This window comes from Microcebus murinus, chromosome 1 (genome assembly GCF_040939455.1).
Source record: "Microcebus murinus isolate Inina chromosome 1, M.murinus_Inina_mat1.0, whole genome shotgun sequence".
In the NCBI taxonomy this organism is placed as follows: domain Eukaryota; kingdom Metazoa; phylum Chordata; class Mammalia; order Primates; family Cheirogaleidae; genus Microcebus; species Microcebus murinus.
Genome location: NC_134104.1, coordinates 147,664,836 through 147,678,778, shown reverse-complemented (window position 1 = coordinate 147,678,778; position 13,943 = coordinate 147,664,836).

Below are 13,943 nucleotides of genomic sequence, written 5' to 3'. Positions count from 1 at the left end.
TTCCTTCCCAGTGGAGTTCTTCTGGTATTTTACTAATCTAATTGGTTACACTCAGAATGCTGCTCAGGCCATGTTTACTCTTGGACAAGTCATACGTTTCCCTTCTGTGATGCAGGACTGGTAAACTGAGTCAGACCCCTTTCCTATGTCGACGACTCCTTCTCTACTCTTGACTTTGAGTGGGCAAAAACAAACAAACAAACAAACAAACAAACCCAGTGGGAGTGGCTTGGTTGTATCAGCAGGGCATTGCCAACACTTCAATCCCAAATGAACTCAAACTAGAGCTAAGGAAGCTAACCGCACAGTTGTGCAGCCTAAACCAGCTCTCACAGGGACCCTGTTCATTGGTTGAGGGCAGAGGATCAGGGGACACTGATTTCCTTTCTCCTTCTTTGACTCCACCAAGTGTCATCTTTGAGGCCATCTGTGCCGCCCATGGTTGGTCCCACTTCCATATTCAAACTAGACCTATGCATTCCCCTCTTGGAATTATCATGTTATTATAGTATGTGGAGGAATTTGACTTTCTAGGTACCTTATTTAGTATCTGTGAAGTCCTTTCTTGGACATCCTGATGACAACCGATTTTGTTCAAGGCATGTATAAACAACGTCAAACTTCTGTGATCAGAAAGGTATAGACTAGACTTAGCCCTTCCATTTTTTTCTTATAGATTCCAATGATGTTAAACTGAACTTCCTATTTTTCCCCATCTTTGTAATTTTTCTTTCTTTTTCTTTTTTTTTTCTTTTTAGTGCCAGTCTGTTTTTCTAGGTTATTGTCTACTTGTTTCACAAATACTTTTTAAACCTGAGCCTACAGATGCATTTTATAGTCATTTTTGATCCATGTCATTGTACTTACTCTCCAACCTCCTGTTTAGGAGGAGGTCCACTTGCCTTGTTTCTCCCCTAAGGCTCGTTTTCCCTCTTCCTCTTGTTTCCAGGCAGTTGGAAGAGTAAGTACGCACGTTCCTCCACTCTTCAGTCACGTGCACTTGTTTCTTCAGCCTTGGAGGCTGGGCTGGGGAGAGTCTTGTCTTGAGTTCAGAGAGGGAGAGAAATCTTCATTCTTGGTACTTAGCCATCATCCCCAGTTCCTTTGCCAGAAAATTCTGCAAACAACAAAGCAGTACTTTGTTTCCCACTTGCTCCTTTGTGCACAATGACAAATGCATCTCAGCAGACTCACTGGGAGGAAGGTAGAATTTGGCATTTCTGGTTCCCTATCCAGATGTCATGCAAATCCCACCGCTGTGTTTGGCAGAAGGTACTCCTAGCATTGAGCTGGGGAAGGATGGTGGTGGCAAGGAGCAGAGAAGCAGGAGACTGAGGGCCATCCCTGAGGCATGCAGCGCTGAGGGGCTGAGCTGAGGACATGGCAGTTGGGGGAGGAAGGGAAGGTGTGGATGAGAAAGACAAGAAGGAGGGAGATGGGGCAGATTGACGCTAAAAATCTCTCCTCAGAGAATGTGCAAGCAAAAAGTCAGAAACAGGGCAAAGGGATAAGTGAAAAAAATAAATGATTAGGATAAAACAACAACAACAAAATGAAATCAGGAAATCCGGTTAGAGGAAAATAGGAATTTAAGAAAATGTAAAAAGATGTCAAAAACAGTTTTGTAGATAAGATTTGAAAATTCCACTTGCTTGTCTAATTTTCCTTCCCTTGGGGGCACAGCACATGGCTCCTTGGAGGCTGACACGTGTTTGGGGAAATCGATGTTACTTAGTCCATATGTGGCAGGTCTTTGAAAGGAGCTGGGCCTGGTGCTTTCAAAAGCCTTCACAACTGACTGGGCCAATTGCACTGAGATACTAAGGTCTGTGCAACCTCAGTGCCCGCAACTACCCCAGAGTAATGCTGCAGCTTGCACCTCGTCTTCCTCGTGATGCTTTCAGGCGATCCCTCCTGTCTTGATTCGGGCTCCTCTGAAAGCAGAGCCTGAGATAAGGGCCCAGGAAGCAGGAGTGAGGGAAGGTGGGCAGAGAAGAGGAGAAGCTGGTATACAGGTGCTTTGGGAAGGTTGCTGCTGCAGTGACAGGGACTTGAGTCTGCTGGGACTCTGGAGAAGGCCAGAGGCCCCCTGGGACTGCCCATTGAGAGAGGAGGTCAGAGTGGCTCTCCTGCAGCTCTCCTCCTGCCCCTGTCCCCACTGGCAGAGAGTCGCCTCGGGGGGCATTAGTGCCCCTCACTTTGGGTGGAGCTGGGGAGGGTTGATGGCTCTCGGGCAGGAAGTGCAGGGACAATGGAACTTGAAGGAGGATACTGTCAGCTGGAGGGTGTCCAGCGTGTGGAACGGTCCACCCACCGAGGTGGCTGAAATCACAGGTGAGATGAGGTGCTCCGGCATCTGTGCAACTAATGACCCCTCTTCTGGGCTAACCTCTGGCAGGCGGCTCCCACACTGCATCGTACCAGTGCTGGTAGTTAGCAGATGTGCACCAGTTATTCAAACACGGAGCTGAGAATCCCATCCCCAACCCGCCCTGCCAGCCCTCAAGCGCTTGCTAGAACATCCGGATGGTCCCATAATCCAGTAACTGAAGGGTTAATTCCTGGCCAAGCAGGTCTCTGCTCTGGCTCTAAGTCTGACCTGATTGGCTAGGGCCTATGCCCCATCGATTGTGAAATATTTTGAATATTGCCCCTAATTGTAATCATCTGCCCACATATCTGTCTCTTTCACCAGATCAGTGTGTCTTCAGGCAAGGACTGTTTTATTTACTTTTATATCTCCATTGCCCATTGCAGGCTGTGCCACATTTAGCAACTCAATAGTAGAAACATTTGTGGTGTCAAAATGAAAATGTCCATTTAACACCAAGGTGAACCAAAGCACGGGCTACAATCATACACTGACTATCGTGAACACGGCTCATGACAAAATTGAACGGTGAATATTTCAAGTCTGACTTTAACCTTGGACATAATCTTATTCTAAACTGTAACCCAAATCCATTATAAAGCTGGGTTCTGAAGATAAATATCTTGCAAACTTTGGTTCTTTGCCAGTGTATTCAATGTCTAGAAATGACCTAGATTTGTTCAGAGATAAGTCTGGCAAATTCTGGTGGTTTTTCAAAGTGAGAAATACTGTTTTGGATCATAAATAAAGTATATGATGCTGAGGTAATGTGTTTTCTTTTTTCTTTTGTTGTTCTAATCTGAACTGGAAGGCAATTCCAAAAGATGAAGTACGAATATATTGTGAGCCATTGAGGATTTGTTAAAAATAAGTGTACAGCCTCCCGAGGTGACTACTTTGAAAGGACACACTTATTTGGACGTTTAAGTATGTTTAATATGATTGGTCATGTAATATTATGGCCATAAATCACCTCCAGGTGGACATACACAAAACATGTCCAAGTGCTGAGACTCATACTGTCTTCCCCCCGCAGCTAAGCAGATTCCGTGTTTAAGAAGTCACCCCCTAGCACCACGAGGAGAGCACAGGGCATCATGGGACACAGCCTGCTACCCATTTTCTCACCGTTAAAACTGGTCAGTGTCACCTACTTTGTCTTTCTATCCCATCGACAAGGTGGCTGGATATATTCTCTAGCATAAATAAGAGCATCATAAGTTAGTGGGCCGTTGACATATTTCAGAGTGTAGAATGACTCAGAAACTCCAACCAGTATATGCTACTAAAATAGAAAGAAAAGAGCTACTTGTGTTTCTTGGGGAGAAAACTAACCCTTCGAAATTCAGTTTTCAATATAATTAGACTCTGGGTCACATGAAAGCAGGTGGAACCACTGCTCCTCCCTCCTTTATTCTCTTGCAGGTTCAGCTTGGCCAGAGACTCTTGTTCCTTTAAATCAAGGTTTCCCAAGCTCAGCACTCTTGACATTTTTGGATGGGAGAATTCTCTCTTGTGGGGGCTGGCCTGTGCATGGTAGAATGTTCAACAGCATTCCTGACTTTTATTGGAGGGGCAGGAGAGTGATGCCAGTACCAACACTCCCCTGCCCCTTGTGACAAACAAAAATGTCTATCTAGACATTGTTAAATGTCCCCAGAGTGGGGAGGGGATAACCCCATCCCCAGCCACATTAAAAACACTACTTTAAATGGAGGACAAAATCCTCAGCATCTGTCCTGAAAATGACATGACTTACATGGTAGGGAACTTTGCCATGTCTTCCGCAGCAGTGCGGAGCGTTCTGTAAGTGGTGTGGTTTTGTGAAATGGTAGAGGGGAGCCCAGGCTTTTGTACCCAAAGCCCTCCCAAGCATGATTTATGATGAGAGGCTGCATTTAGCTGGATGGAGTTTCCTGGTCTTCCATGACTGTAGTGTGGTTTAAGGGAGGAGCACAGAGTTCAGTGCCATGTGCTTCTGGGCTCAAGTCCTGCTCTGTGGATAAGTTACCTAATCTTTCCAAGTGTAGGTCTTCTCTGTGTAAAGTAGATATTCCAGGATCTACCTCATGGAGTAGCTGTGAGGGTGAAATGAAATGATTTGTGACGTGCTGTTGACAAATCCTAGCTTTCCCATCCTCTTCCAAAACTACCCGACCAAATTACTAGGTGATGCCTCTCAGCCTCTCAGGGGGATTTGCTTTATAAATGGTTGCTTTCCAGAAGCTCTGTCTCCCTGGAGAAAGTCTGCTCCATCCCTGTAGGAGCAAGCAAGTTTTAGGTTTGGGCCTTACATGGGTATTTGGGCCTTTTGCATGGGTATTTCTGATCAAAGCCAGGATATGGCCTCATGTGGGGAAGTGATGTTGACAGCTTGTTCCACCAACACATTGAGGCCTGGACCGTATGAAGAAGGGCCTTGTTCCAAGTGATGATAATGTTTGGCACAAATTTGATTCACCCCAGAATATCCTCACCTTCTTTCAGGGATCAACCTTGAGACTTCAATACTCACCTGTCCATTGGCAAACCCCAAAGACAGATGAGTCTCCCAAGGACTATGGCCCTCAACTTTCTAGTTCCTGTTGAACTCATCACAGTGGCCTCAAGAAGCAGGTTCATCAAGAAGCAGGGGCTGGGCACGGTGGCTCACGCCTGTAATCCTAGCACTCTGGGAGGCCAAGGTGGGCGGATTGCTCGAGGTCAGGAGTTCAAAACCAGCCTGAGCAAGAGCAAGACCCCATCTCTACTATAAATAGAAACAAATTAATTGGCCAACTAATATATATAGAAAAAAATTAGCCGGGCATGGTGGCACATGCCTGTAGTCCCAGCTACTCGGGAGGCTGAGGCAGGAGGATTGCTTGAGCCCAGGAGTTTGAGGTTGCTATGAGCTAGGCTGACGCCACGGCACTCACTCTAGCCTGTGCAACAAAGCGAGACTCTGTCTCAAAAAAAAAAAAAGAAGCAGGGAAGTTCAGGCTTGGGAGTGGGAGACCATCAAAAAATAATTAATCATGAGGTTATTCTTTATTGGCCCTTTCAGGGTCTGTAGCAGACAGACTATAGCAGACAGAATTGATCTTCTGCTCAGATCCTTTAGGGTCCCCTTCACATTTCTGGGAAGTGGTTACAGTGGTTGACACTATAATCAAGAGACCCTAAGTTTCTTGACTCTTCTCTAAGACTTTGGAACTGATTCTCTAGTGGTTGAGGTATGTACCAGTCACTCCATTCGGAGGATGCATCTTACTTTCTTGAGACTCAGAAAAATCTTGATTTTGATCCTTGAAAAATTTTCTAGAACCTGTGTTAAACCAGTGACAGGATTGTGTATTTTCCAGGTGTGAGTAATACATTATCTGGTGGACCCAGCCAATTCCTGAGTGGGGCTGATTTGAATAGGATACTCCTTGGGAGGAGAAAATGGACCCAAGTCTTTTCAAGGCCAGTGTTGTCTATAATGCTAGGAGTTGACTCTGGCTCATCATTTACAACTAGAACTATGTGACCAATCTTGTTTCCTGTTTTGCTTAGATTACCAGAATGTCTTGAGCAACTCTGTAGTACTTTGTTGAGAATTTTTTCCTCCAGCCCATATATCCTATTCTAATTTCTACTGTTTCCTGTTTCTGCCGTGTATTGGACTAAATTATATGCATTTACTATTATCAGCTTCCTTCTCTTTGTGGGCAAAGGCTGGGTAGGAATAACACGGCCTCTCCTGTAATAGCTATTGGCTGGGTGTTCTCAGGAAAGACATTTAATTCTTTGTGCCTCATTTTCCTATAAAATTTCCTGCCAACTGCACTGGGTAGTTTTAAGGGTCAAGTGAATGAACGTGCATGAGAGGGATTGTACAGCAATATAATCATGCAAAGTATTATTACACATTGTAGCAGCAACACAATTAAGAGTAATAATTGGATGAGGCACAGGCAGATTTTACTTTAGTTCTGAACTTCAGCCAAGCAAAAGGAAAGGAAAACCAGAAGACAGAGGTAGTATTTTCAAACTGAGAAGAGAGCAGGACCTTCGGCTTTGGGCCTTTCTGAATTCCCATTGCCTTTTGTTGGCTCTGGTTGCTGCAAGGCTATTTGGTCCATCTGTCCCACCGTGAGTGCCCCCCCCCCATGTCTGGCTTGCACCTTGAGGAATTACACTTGGCATGGCAACACATACACTCTCACCCCTGCCTGAGAACTTGGGAAGGCTGAGCAGTGGACCCCAGGGCTTCTCTGCACGAAGGGTCAAAGCTGGGGAAGGCTGAGCCATGCATCTGGGAGTTTGCCTGACTCCTCTCTCCTTTGTTACCCTGGTGTCTTGTTGGAAACCTGAATACCTGGGGGGAAAGAAAGAAACAATTTTAAGGGCCTCTTTGCTTATATAGAGTTCATCCCATTTCATCTAAGAAAGCCTCTTCTCTTCTCACACAATAAAATCTCTGGGAGCGAGTTCTCTGCCTGTATTTTCCCAGGGATAAAAATATCATGTTTGTCTTTTAAATAAACTTTAGGGGAGATTTTTCTCCTTTAGTCAGTTTTGACTCAAGTATTGGTATCGCTCTGGTTTTGGAGATATGCTCCCAACAATGTGGATGCACCCCAAGACCTCTCTGGGTCCAAGACTGCCACAGGACCTCCCAGGAGACGAGAGCAGTCCAAGGAGTGCCATGGGTGAGCTGGTTAGGGATGTCAGTTTGGGGTCAGAGAAAAGTCCAGAATTCTTTGTAATCATTATTTACAATCCAGCCATCTCTCCTCAGGGAGAACTGGCCTTTGCTGGCCAAAGCAGAACAGGATGATGGGCACCTGACTTAGCAGCCCTTGGGATGAGCAGTCTTGAGGATCTATTCAATGTTTATTTGGGGGGAAGGTGTAGGAAGAGATTGATTTCCTAATAATAAGAGTTTTACATAAAGAATGATGTATTTACTTATTTATTCCTATTTGATCAATAGCTCGAAGGAATTCAGCAAAAATATGTCCTGCTTTTCTGTGGCTCTTCTTTTTAAAGAAATTACTGTTTCTCACAAAGTAAATTCTGCATACTGAAAAAATCAATATGTTAAAACTAATCCAATATAAGGCTTAAAATACTAATATAAAGTAGGAATTTTTCATATGCATCTCTCTGCCTTGCCACCAAGTACCCAAAGGCAAAGAGTTTTACCTCTTACTTGTTTCCCCCTACATAATATGCATGTTTATTATTATAATTATTTAATGCTATTAATATCTCTATTTATTTTTTTTTATTTCAGCATATTACGGGGAGTACAAATGTTTATGTTACATATATTGCCTTTGCCCCACCTGAGTCAGAGCTTCAAGTGTGTCCAGTGTGCACTGTCTGGGGTATGGACACGCTTAATATCCCTTAATGTGTCGATTTGTATGCTATTTATTAACTTCTTTTAAAATAGCATCCTACTACCACTTATACTGTCCCTCCCCATCAATCTCAATACAGTTGGCATTACAACTTTTAGTTAATCAGATCTCTGTTACAATATTAAGACTATGAAAATATTGCTCATTGTTAAATCAAGTAATATAATATAATTAGGTTCCACTCTTGAAAAAAATGCTTCATTTTTTTCTTTGCTTAGTTTTCTATGTAGTAATCAAGGCATTTCTCCCATCCCTGATCCATGCCCAGTACTTCTATAGATCTTTACTCGTTTATTAATATTTCTCTGAAATATATCAAATAATCTATCATCCCCCTGCCCAGAGACCTCCAGATTGATGTTCTCATCTTTCTGTCTCCACCTGTTGTGGTTTCTCTTTATGACTGGTGCAGATCTGTTTAACTGGCAATTTCTGTCACTGACTCCTCGGATTTGCCTCTTGCTTCTTCTGTTTCTCAGTTTATGTTTTCTCTTTGTTGAAAAATATCCTCCAGTAGCTTCCTAAGAAAGGATGCATAGGGGATAAATTTTTTTGAGTCATTGTATGTGAACTGTCTTTATTTTATCCTCATACTCAATTGAGAGTTTGTCTGGAAATAGAATTTCAGTTTGAAATTAATTTCACCCTATTATTGAGGCATAACTCCATTGCTTTCTAGCATTCATAATTGCTGTTGAGATATCTGATGTGATTCTTTGTACCTTTGTATTCTGTGTAGCATTTTGTTGTTGCTCTTTCTGGAAATTTTTAGCCTACCTTTGTCTCTGCTGTCTTGATATTTGATGATAAAGTGTCCCAACGTGAGTCTTTTAATTTAAGTTTATTAATTTTTTAATGAATTTAATTAATTAATTAAATTATTTATTTAATTTATTTAAACTCATTCTCTGAGGTCCACAGTGGAATCTTTGAGTGAGTCCTTTAATTCTTAGAAATTTTATATTATTGTTTATTTGCTGATTTCTTCCCTTTTCTTTTGAAGATCCAAATAGTTAGATGTTACAACTTTCAGACCAGAGTTTTTCACATTTCAGATTATATCCTATTAGAAGGTCAAGAAACAATTTAGTCAATTGTAACAACCATTAAAAAAATGAAATAGAATAGAATAAAATAGAAAATTTTAATTTGTGTATGTGATGGTTAATTTTATGTATCAACTTGAATAGGCTAAGGGATATCCAGACAGCTGATAAAGTGTTATTTCTGGATGTGTCTGTGAGGCTGTTTCTGGAACAGATTAGCATATAAATCATGAGTAAAGAAGATCTGCCCTCACCAATGTGGGCAGACATCACCCACTCCATTGAGGGCCCCAAAAGAACAAAAAGGTAAAGGAAGGGTGAATTCTTACTCTCTCTTCTTGAGCTGTGACATCCCTCTTCTCCTGCCCTAAGACATCAGAGCTCTTGATTCTGAAGTCTTTGGATTCCAGGACTTATACAAGTGTCCTCCCTTTGCCCCAGGTCTCAGGTCTTTGGCCTTGGACTGGGAGTTACACCATTGGCTCCCTTGGTTCTCAGGTCTTTAGATTTGGACTGAATTACACCACCTGCTTTCATGGTTCTACCCACTTACAGATGGGATGCAATGGACTTCTCAGCCTCTATAATTGGGTGAGCCAATTCCCATAATAAATACCCTCTTATATATCTATACATGTCCTATTGGTTCTGTTTCTCTGGAGAACACTGACTGAATGACTAATACAACATATCATGTAACAAGGATTAGTACTGTATGTATCTATGTGTAGTGGGTTTCAATGTAATAAGAAATGCATTTATTACTATGAGTCATAGTAAAGAAATGTTTACACAGCACTTAATTTTCTTAGCCTTGATATTCTGTTATCTATTTCTTTTCCTTCTTGTTTCACTTTCTTCCAACACTTCTACTGAATTTAAAATTTTGGCTATCAGGTTTTTAATTCCTAGGAGCTCTATTTTCCTATTTATTCCTTTTCCATTGTATCTCTGTCCCTCACCACTCCAGTGTGTGCTGGCCTCATTTCTAGCTGACAGAGCCTGCATTTATTTTCTTGAAGGCTTTCTCTGGTCACTGAAGCTCATTTGATCCATCCACAGGATAAATTAGATCTGCTGGGGAATTAATACTCTTTTTTTCTTCCCCTTGCCACCTCCCACAAAAGACTGTAAGAGTTGGTGTAAAAATACCCCAACTTACCTGAGAATAATATGAGGCCTATGTTTTACATGGTTTCTAATTTTCTCTAGGGATTAAACTCTAATGACCCATAGTGGCAAATGGTCAACAACACACCTTTTACTAGCTGCTCTTCCTTTCTTGTCTAACTTCTTCACTTTATTCCAAAATAAACTATTTTCACTTGAATTCTTGTCTCAGGGTCTGTTTCTTCGGGACTTACGGCTGACCAAATTACTAGGTGATGGTTCTTAGCCTTTCAGAGGGATTTGCTTTATAAATGGTTCTCCCTGGAAAAAGTCTGCCCCATCCCTGTAGAAGCAAGCAAGTTTTAGGTTTGGGCCTTACTGCAAGGGTATTTCTGATCAAAGTCAGGATATGGCCTCATGTGAGGAGGTGACGTTGACAGCTTGTTCCACCAACACGTGAGGCCTGGACCGTATGAAGTAGGGCCTTGTTCCAAGTGATGATAATGTTTGACACAAATTTGATTCACCCCAGAATATCCTCACCTTCTGTCAGGGAGCAACCTTGGCACCTTGGTACTCACCCGTCCATTGGCAAACCCCAAAGACAGATGGGTCTCCCAAGGCCTTCAACTTTCTAGTTCCTGTTGAACTCATCACAGTGGCCTCAAGAAGCAGGACAGTTCAGGCTTGGGAGTGGGAGACCATCAAAAAATAATTAATCATGAGGTTATTCTTTATTGGCCCTTTCAGGGTTAATCGTGGGAATTAAAAAGGGGCATGTGTGTCTGAGAGGCCTGCTGTTTATTTTAATAGCTGTCTTACATCTTGAGGGGGAAAACAGTGAAAGAGCTGAGCTGAGCTGGAATAAACCCAAGTTTAGCTTTCAGCCAAATGTAGCATGTGGCGTTCTGGGGAGTTTGGCTGGCAGCACTGAGGAGGACTGAGATGGGGCAGGAAGGAGTCCCAGGTGAGAGGTGTGAGTAGGTGATTCCTGACCACTGAGGTGACCTGTGCCAAGGAACACCTCCCCCTGTGTGGTCTGTTGACTGCCTGCCTAACAAGAAGTCTTGACTACCATATTTCTTTTGACTATTTTGTTCCTGCCTCCTTCTTTTTATTCCCACTTCTTCCTCCCAGGGCAGAAGTGATCCCTCAGTTCAAATAGTGGAACAGCCTGACATTTGATGAGTGTTGTTTTCCCGTGATCTGTGTAGCTGGGTTGTGTGGGGCTCAGCTTGGTGGCCAGATGGCAACCAATTCCTGGAAAAAGCAGGGTCTTTATACTGGGGTGGGGGTTGGGGTGGGCGTGGGGTTGAAGCTGGGGAGGGGGCACCAGAGGCCATTTCCTGTGTGTCCAGGGCAAGAAGTACTTCCTGAGAGCAAAGACAAGTTTTGCCACCTCGAGGAGTATACCTGTGCCCCAGGGAGGTAAAGACCGGATGTTCCAGTCAATGCCAGTGCTGAATCCTGAACAAGGGGAATAAAAATCCAGCTTCTCTCCCACAGCATCCAGGTGGGTGCTGGGGGTAACTGAGCCTTTTATTTGAGGGAACAGATATGGCATGCTACAGCCACCGTCTCTGTGAAGATACACACCCCTTACTCCCCTTTGCACTGAGCTCACCTAGTGCCTTCCACCTTGTCCTTGGGATCTGCCATGGAAGAGCCCAAGCACATGGGAATGGACTGTGAGGCTCTCAAGTATCAAGCAAAGCAATGCTAGTGCTGGTGATTAACCTAGAATTTTTACTAGTAATTTCATCTCCTGGGATTCAGGCTCATCTTGTTCCCAGCTTCTAGGAGGGATCTCCAGCTCAGGCTCCAGGGACCCTATGGCTGGTGCCTGCCCAGCCTGCCTTCTGTAGCCCTCACATGCCCTCTTGCCTCACTCTTGGTAGCCCTTTGGCCACCCATATCCCGCTCCTGTCTTTCTCTCTTGGATAGTCCTTTGAGACATACTTCTCAAGTGTGCTGACCTCAACTCAGCCTGTCTAACTCCTCTGGGCTCCTTGCAGCCCAGGGAGCCTTCTGCTCTTCAATCTGAGCCTCAGGAGACTGCTGGCCATCCCTCATGGAGAAGGTGTGGACAATATTTGTACAGGGTGATCACTCAGTCACTTCATCCCATCACCAGTTCATTCTACCTCTATCGCCCCCAGCAACTCCTAGTGTACTGAGAATCCCTTACTGAGGAGTTGTCCATCTGCTTTTCCTGTGTTTTGCTTCCTTATTCATTATGACTCCTTTGCAAGGGTTCCCTTTCTTTTTGTGGGGAGGGGTTCAAATTCTCTCTTTTAGCAGGAGATATCCCTCTTGTATTATTTTAGTCGTAGCTTGCCTTTCTTAAAAACAAGGATCCATGTCTTTGCATTTCTCTACCTGAGGCAAAGAGAGGGTAATCAGTATTAGTCCCTGAGCCTAGAGCTTTAGGACATCTAGGATACAGAGATATACGAATCTTGTTACCTATGTTAGTCATCCATTGCTATGTACCAAATAATGCAAAGACTTGGTGACTTAAACCAACAACCATTTATTTAGGTAATGGTGCTATGAGTCAACAATTTGGGCTGGGCTCAGCTGAGTGGTTCTTCTGGCCTTGTTTAGACATACCCATGAGCCTGTGGTCAGCTGGCAAGTTCACTCATGAAGTATTGTTTCCTTCACATGTCAGGTGGTTTGGCTGGCTGTTGGCTTGTCTCTACGCCATGTGACTCTTATCTTCCAGCAGCTAGTTCTGGTTTCTTCACCTGGTGGGTGAACAGGGTTCAAGGAGAATGAGCAGAAATATAAAAGGCCTCTTTTGCCTAGGCTCAAAACTGTTTTAGTGTCACATTTTCTGCTTGTGGGCTAAAGCAAGTACAAGGATAGCATAGATTCAAGGGAAGGAATAGAGGGTCTGGAAAGGTACATTGCAAAGGAACATGGATAAGGGAAGAGTGGGGAGTTGTGTCCAGTTTTGCAAATAATCTACCTATTACACTATTTCTGCACTACTCTTTCTCTTCATAAGAGGTGTGGTGACAGTCAAGCAGCACTGTTCTTTAGGTCCAGAATTTTCTACATAGGCTCCCTTTCCACCTCCAAGCAATGGTCCCCATAGTGCAAGTGGTGGGTGATGGGGGAGGGGATGATACGGAACCTCCTGTGCATCAGCACCACGGGGCCCCCAGAGTGAACTAGGCTGTGCCTGCAGGTGCTGACAGCCTTGAGGGATTGGAAATAAACAAATATCTCAAAACGATTCCCCAAGTATTTTTATAATATGAAGTGAGGAAGTAGTGCAGGCTTTCCCCACCCCCATTTATTGGGCTTACTATTTTGAAATAATTTCAGATTTACAAGAGAATTGTATACAGGAACTCTGTGTACTGTTCATTTGACTTCCCTTAATGTTAACATCTTGCATAACCAAAGTACAATGATAAGAACAAAGAAATCAACATTGGCATAACCCTATTAACCAATCTACAGAGTTCATTCATATTTTGCCAATTGTCCTACTAATGTCCTCTTTCCAGTCTAAGATTCAATCCAGGATCCCACATTGCACTTAGTTGTTGTGTCTCCCGAACTTCCTTTAATCTGCGAAAATTTCTCGGCCTTTCCTTGCCTTTTATAACTGTGGCACCTTTGAAAAATGTCAGCCAGTCATTTTGTAGAATGTCTCTTCAGATGGGCTTGTGAGATACAATGTCAGCACGTCTTATCGTTGGTGATACTAACTTTGATCGCTTAGTAAAGGTGGTGTCTGTCAGATTTCTCCACTATGAAGTTCTTCTTCTTCCCTTTGGAATTAATAAGTATCTTGTGAGGAGATACTTTAGGAGTACGAAGATATCCTATGCTCAGCGTAAATCTGTCCACTGGTTTTAGCATTAGCGTTGGATTATTGCCTACAACCATTTTAATGTGGTGGTTGCCAAATGGTAATTTTCTATTTCCATCATTCCTTGTACATTTTTATTAATTAGAATTCTGTAAGGAAGAGCTGTCCCTTCTTAGTCGTTTATTTATTTATCT